We start from the raw sequence: 6,000 nt of genomic DNA on the forward strand, positions 1-6,000 counted from the left end.
TTAGGGAAAAATGGGAGAGCCTTGTATACGTAAAACACAGCTCTAATAGCAATATCCTCCCCTCTGTAAAGCAAAACCTAGCACAATTAATCCTGTTAAACCATGGTGATGGTCTCTCTAGAGAATGTCACAGCTCTATATAAAGAACTTGATTGAAAAACCAGGTTGTAAAACTACATGTGCTTTGCGTTTTTCCTCATTCTTCATATATAGTAATCTGTAACTAAACAGGCCTAGTAGGATGCTGTGACTTTACCATTTTTGAAAGGTGGCCACAGGTGTCCATGAAAAGAAATCCATGGACTTCATTTAAATTTGCCTCTGACATTACTATGACACCTTCTCTGAGGCTGATGTGCCCTGTCACATCCCTGAGTCTGAAATGCTTTTGTGAACACGCACACCTTACTACAGGATAGATAGTGGGAGGTGCTACAGTTCCTCTTGCTGAAATTTGTCCTGAGGTGATAATTGATACTCATCTCCCTCTTCTACCACCCATTCTACATTCCCTTCATCTTCTGCCTGAACTTCTGCTGGTTTGGGTTGCTTGCCTATTGGTATAACCAAGCCCATTGTCCCAAGGGGACGGAGGCCCTACTTAAGTCCCTGTCGTGCAATTGCTGCAATCTAAAACATGGAATCACCAAGAAACACTCCTCCTTCCAAGACAGAAAGGACCCAATATTCAACATGTGCCCAAGTGGCTGGTCAATCTCCTTTGAAGGATAGTACTATATAGAGAAGGCTACTGTCAAGATGTAAGGCCTGTACTGCTCACAGGTTAGATATTCAGCAGTAGGTAGGTAAGTCTTGGTGAGAGGAATTTCATGCTGTTGGGCTGATGTGATAGCCTCCATTCCTGCCACCGTGAGTACTTCATTCATGGGTCACTTAAGGAAGCACTGGAGTGCCAAAGAACAGAGCCTAGTTGACCTCAAATAGAGTAGTCTGTTCATCTTGTTCAGTATCTCTTTGGATGTCTTCTGAGCATTGATGTGAGGCACGCAGATCATTCTCCATGACCCCTACTGTAGATCCAGTGACATTCTTTGCCTAGAAGTCCCTGCATATCCTTAGGTCACTTTCCTCTCAGTACATGATTAGATATGCTCCTTGAAGCTCTGTCCATGAGAGGCCTTTCCTTATTGTCCGGGGCTATGTCCTAGTAAGGCTGCAATGCAGCAGCAGTGGATATTCTGCTAGCACCTTCACTGAGCTTTGAACTAGAGCTGGGGTTTTTCCTCCTGCTTGATTGTAAGAAACTACTCCCCGTGAGGCAATAGGAGTGAACTGAGGGAACGAGGTCTGTGATGTTGGATCTGGACCACCCGCTTCTGTAATTTGTGCCCTCAAGAGCTTGTACTTCACCTGAATGTACCACATCCGTTTTAAAGATGCTTTCTGTTGCGCCCACCCAACCTTACAATTTGGTGGGTCTATACTGGCTCAAGGCCAGCTCCAGTCGCATAGTCACTTGATGTCCCAAAGCTAGACCCTCAGTCTGAGGGCCCAGCAGTATGTCAGCTGTTTTATGACTGAATAGTTCTAGGCTGCAGTTAACGTGACTTTGTTTTTAGAAACTTGAGGGCTCTCAAGTCGTGACTTGCTAGACATTCCTGATTGCTGCCCTTTGTACCAAAGATGTCTCTGGTATCATTGGCATTGGTTAGATTATATAGACAGTGTCAGAACAGCTGGCACAATAGCCTGAATCTCCTACAGAACTGTCTGCCTTGGGTGCCATTTGAGACTAGAATCCTTCAGCATAATCTGACAAATGCATTGGAGCAATGTTCTCGAGTATGTTATGCTGCCTTCCTCCAAAACTCACCAAGTTGTGTTTTTTGGTTGTAGGGGGTACAAGGTGCAATAATGTGTCCTGTACCATATCAGATGACCAGAATCTTAATCTTCACAGATGTGGGAACACTGTCTCTGGAGGGTTTCACTCTCCATCTGCCATGTCTGTCTAGGGCAGTCAGAACTTGCTACTCCTTTTCACCAGTTCTAGTTAGCATGAGGTCAACATAGAGGACTAATAAGGTATTTTGTGGTATGTGAAGGTGATCAAGATCCCGTGGTTCTATAACGAGTGTAAGAGTTAATAGACTTGCAAGGCCATGAAGTTGTGCTGTTGACTTGCACACGTGAGTGAACTGCTTCAAAAACCTCTCAATGGGGATTGAGAAGAACATGCTTGCCATGTTCATAGAGCATATCAAGTACATGAAGCACATCAAGTGCATGTCATATTGGTCTTAATAAAGAGTGCATCTAACAAAGCAGCTGCAATTGGGGATCATGTGGAGAACTATAATCCTTACCAATGTTTGCCGGGATGCATCATGTTCATACAGAGGCCATAAATGTGATAAAGGATGCAGTGCTAGTGCTCCCCATCTTGAGTCTTTGGTGATATTTCTCTGCAGTTTCATCCCAGGATTCAGTACTAGAACCAGTATGCTCGGAAGGACTAAGTCCAAACCCTTGAAACTGTTCCTCCTTAGGCCCTACATCCCAGGCCAAGGAATCAATTGAGAGTTCTAAGTATGCACTTGAAGACTCAGGAAGCAATACTTCACAGGGTGGAGGATATGTCTCTGGACCCATTAGACGCGCTGAGACTGCCTTGAGCTACAACTCGTACTTGGCCCCTACTCTGAGGGACCAAGATGGCATTTTAAGTCTCTCTGTATGAGTTCCAACTGAGAACTTAAGTAGTCCTTTGTGACTCCCCCATATGCAGCTCTGGTAAATGGCCTTGGCAAAAGGTTAGAATAGTTATGGTACATACTTGTAGTGGCATTCCAGCGTCATCCTTTGGGATCCAGTTTACTATCTTCAACAGTGGTGTCTGGGTCTGAGAAATGGTTTAGATCTGGATACTGGATGAAGAGTCGTGATTTCAAACTGCTGTGGGTAATACCATCCTTACCAGCTCTCAGGGTTTTCCTCGCCCCCAGTCTACAAGTTAGTCAGCTGCCCATGTTTCTTACCCACTGTATTGGGCATGGTCGGAAATCCCTGCAGGTCAAGATACACTCGTGGCTACACCAGAATTGCTGCCCATTAAAATCACATTCACTTTGTTTCTAAAGGATAAGTGCCAGTTCTAGTCACTATAATCCCCATCTGTGCTGAGTCCTGTTTCAGGGCAGCTTCTCGTTGTCATTCCTAGCCTACAGAGGGCAGATAGCCCCTACTGAGCTCGTAAATGATTGCTTGTCCTCTCAAATGCGTTCTGTATTGTCATAGTGAAGGATGCATCCTCTGAGCCCCCTGGAGGGAGTGTGGTCAGCTGGTGAGTTCTGGTAGAATGTGTCTAATACATGACACTATTCCCACCCCACTGAGCATCTGAGCCTTACTTACCACTATATCTGGAACTTTTGCCTCACTTGCTAAAGGTCATAATAATGTCCAAGCTTCCAGGAAAAATCTCAGTAGTGTAAGACCAGTTTCAGGTGTCATTTCCAGGATGTTAAATCCTGAATCATGGGAGAGTACCATCCTGTCCAGCCTCCTATTCATCCCACCCCTTTTCTAACACCCTCAAGGTCCATTTCCTGATTCCTGTTGGCATATGTTAGGTCATGTAGCTATCAGTGAAAGTATTTACTTCTTCCTGAAGCAAGCATTATATTTCTCTCTTCAAGCTACACGGAGAGCTGACCCTAGTTATTTGCCTTGATGCAATGAGAGAAAGGGAGGAATGAGTTTGACAAGCATTATCCTGTAAGGTATCTACATCAAGTGAGGTTTTATCATGGTCTTCAGACAATGGGCAATGGCTCTCCACCTGCAGATGGTAGGGGCCTGCTTCTGCCATCCTAGAGGTTTCAAGGGAATCTGGCCCAATATTCTTGGGCCTCACCTCCTAGGATAACCTTGACCCAGGTCTCAGAGTCCTACTCCTTCCTTACCAGCTCCTTGGCTGTAGCATGGGAGACCTGCTAGTAATATGCATTTAGTGTCTCTTGCAACTCGGCCTCTCTTCAAGCCCAGAATCTACTTATTACTGCCCTTTAGCTGTAGGACATGATGGTCTCTTTCAAGGTTGTCATGGAGGCCACCTGGCTATCACCATGTGCTCTGAGTTGATTAGTTGGCCTCTCTGAGTTGGTCATCCTTTCTTTCAGGCTTCTAAAGCAGTGAGCAAGTGCCAGCCAATTCCACAACTTGTAACTGCCATTGTACTCATTGCTGAAGTGCAAGAACTGTTTCACAACCTGTTTCCCCTTCATTCTATACCTCATCCAAATGCACCATAGGTGAGGCTCAGTAATGATATTGTATCAAGCTGGGGGTTGTCACCCCACTTACCAACAGCATTGCAATACTTATTACTCTCACACTGCTCTTGTTCCAGACATCTGTCCTGAGAGTCTGCTTTCTAAGGCCTCTTCTAAACTGTCTTAGCTCAGCTTCCTTGAGTCCAAGACAAAGACGTCGGTGTAAGTGGTCTACTTGGAAATTAATCCAAAAGAATTGGAGCGAGGGAACCAGAAGAATGAAAAGGAGGGCAAACATTCCAAGAATCAGTGGAAACTTGATTCCACTGAAACCTGAGAGGCTGCCTTGCAGCCTCATCAGTCAGAAGCTTGGGAAGCAGGGACATCTTTTTGTTTTCTGTTGGGGTAGCTGGTTGCTCTCAGGTATTAGCCTGAGGGCTGTTGGGCTGCTCTCACTGGAAGCAGATCTTGGGCAAGAATTAGAGTTTCACCTCAGTCATGTTCCCTGTGGATCAATCTCTGCTTCTGTGATACTACAGCCCAAATCAGCAATGGGCAGAAGGGTACATGACAAGACCCTAGATGAGTCCACGGCAACTTGAAGTATTTTAATAAACATTTGAATAACTTGTGCACCACCTCTTTGTTAGGGTGGCCTTGAATAAGAAAAGGTTCTCTTGGCTATTAGCAATATGTAAGCTGGTCACAGAAGAAATCAATGAGATTATTAGAAGCAGTAAACATTACAAGGGAAGTATTTAAAGCCAGTCACTTCAGCTTTAGTGTTAAGTGGAGTCACAAGACTTCACCAAAATCGTGATCTAGCAGACAGGGCAGCCTTACCAAAGAGAATGACTAATGTCAGCACTATTAGAATGTGCCTAAGCTCTACCTTTATATTTAAGTGAAGTGTACGTGTAAAGATGTTTCAAATACATTGGAACAGCTCACCCTTTCTGAACTAGGATTGGAAGGAACCTACTAGACAACTTAAGCAATGGAAGGACTCTGGGCCAGTGTGCTAAGGTGGAAGTATATAAGATGTATTACCTATTAACTGATTAGGGGGGCTGGTTGTTTGGCTCCATAGGGACTTACCAGAAGAGGGGAGATGCTATGAGCCTCGAGGTTTCCCCAGTTCTGCTCTTATGGCCACATCTAAATGACTTGTCTGGTTTAGGGTTGCAGTAGAAAGGAGGTGAGAAATAGCTAAGGTCCCTTGAGTCTCAATGTGGCCCTTCCCAGAGCCCCTGCTCGGTACCTTGGGAAGATGTTGAGGGAGACAGACATGAAGAGGACCCTGGAGGCAGGGCAGAGGCCCTCTGCTTTGCTTCCCTGGCCCCCCAAGCTGAATGGGGCTGACCCACAGTGGGAGGAGGGCTCAGAGTGAGGTGAGGCTATCTGCTTCTCAGCTAGCCACAACTTTCTGCTCCAAGCTCTGCCCACCTGTGCTGAGCCTTATTCACAAGCAGGGTGGCTGGGATCTTAGTGGAAGTGTTGCCCTAGAATAAGAATTCCTGTTCAACTGGCCAACGCCCAGGTTTATCTTGGCCATGCTTTTGCCTTCAGCACTTGCTGCTTGCTCTGTCAAGGACTTGAGGTATTCCCAGGAGATTATAGAATGGCTCCGCAATTGAGGCACCCCAGGCTCACTGGGGCGAGGAGTGCAGCAAAGGGCCTTGGGAACCTCCAACTGCCTTCCTTCCTCTTAATCTACTGGGGCAGAGGCTGTGGGTGCCAGAACTCAAGTCCAGCCCACTGCCTG

The sequence above is a fragment of the Equus asinus genome, chromosome 8 (genome assembly GCF_041296235.1).
Source record: "Equus asinus isolate D_3611 breed Donkey chromosome 8, EquAss-T2T_v2, whole genome shotgun sequence".
NCBI lineage: Eukaryota > Metazoa > Chordata > Mammalia > Perissodactyla > Equidae > Equus > Equus asinus.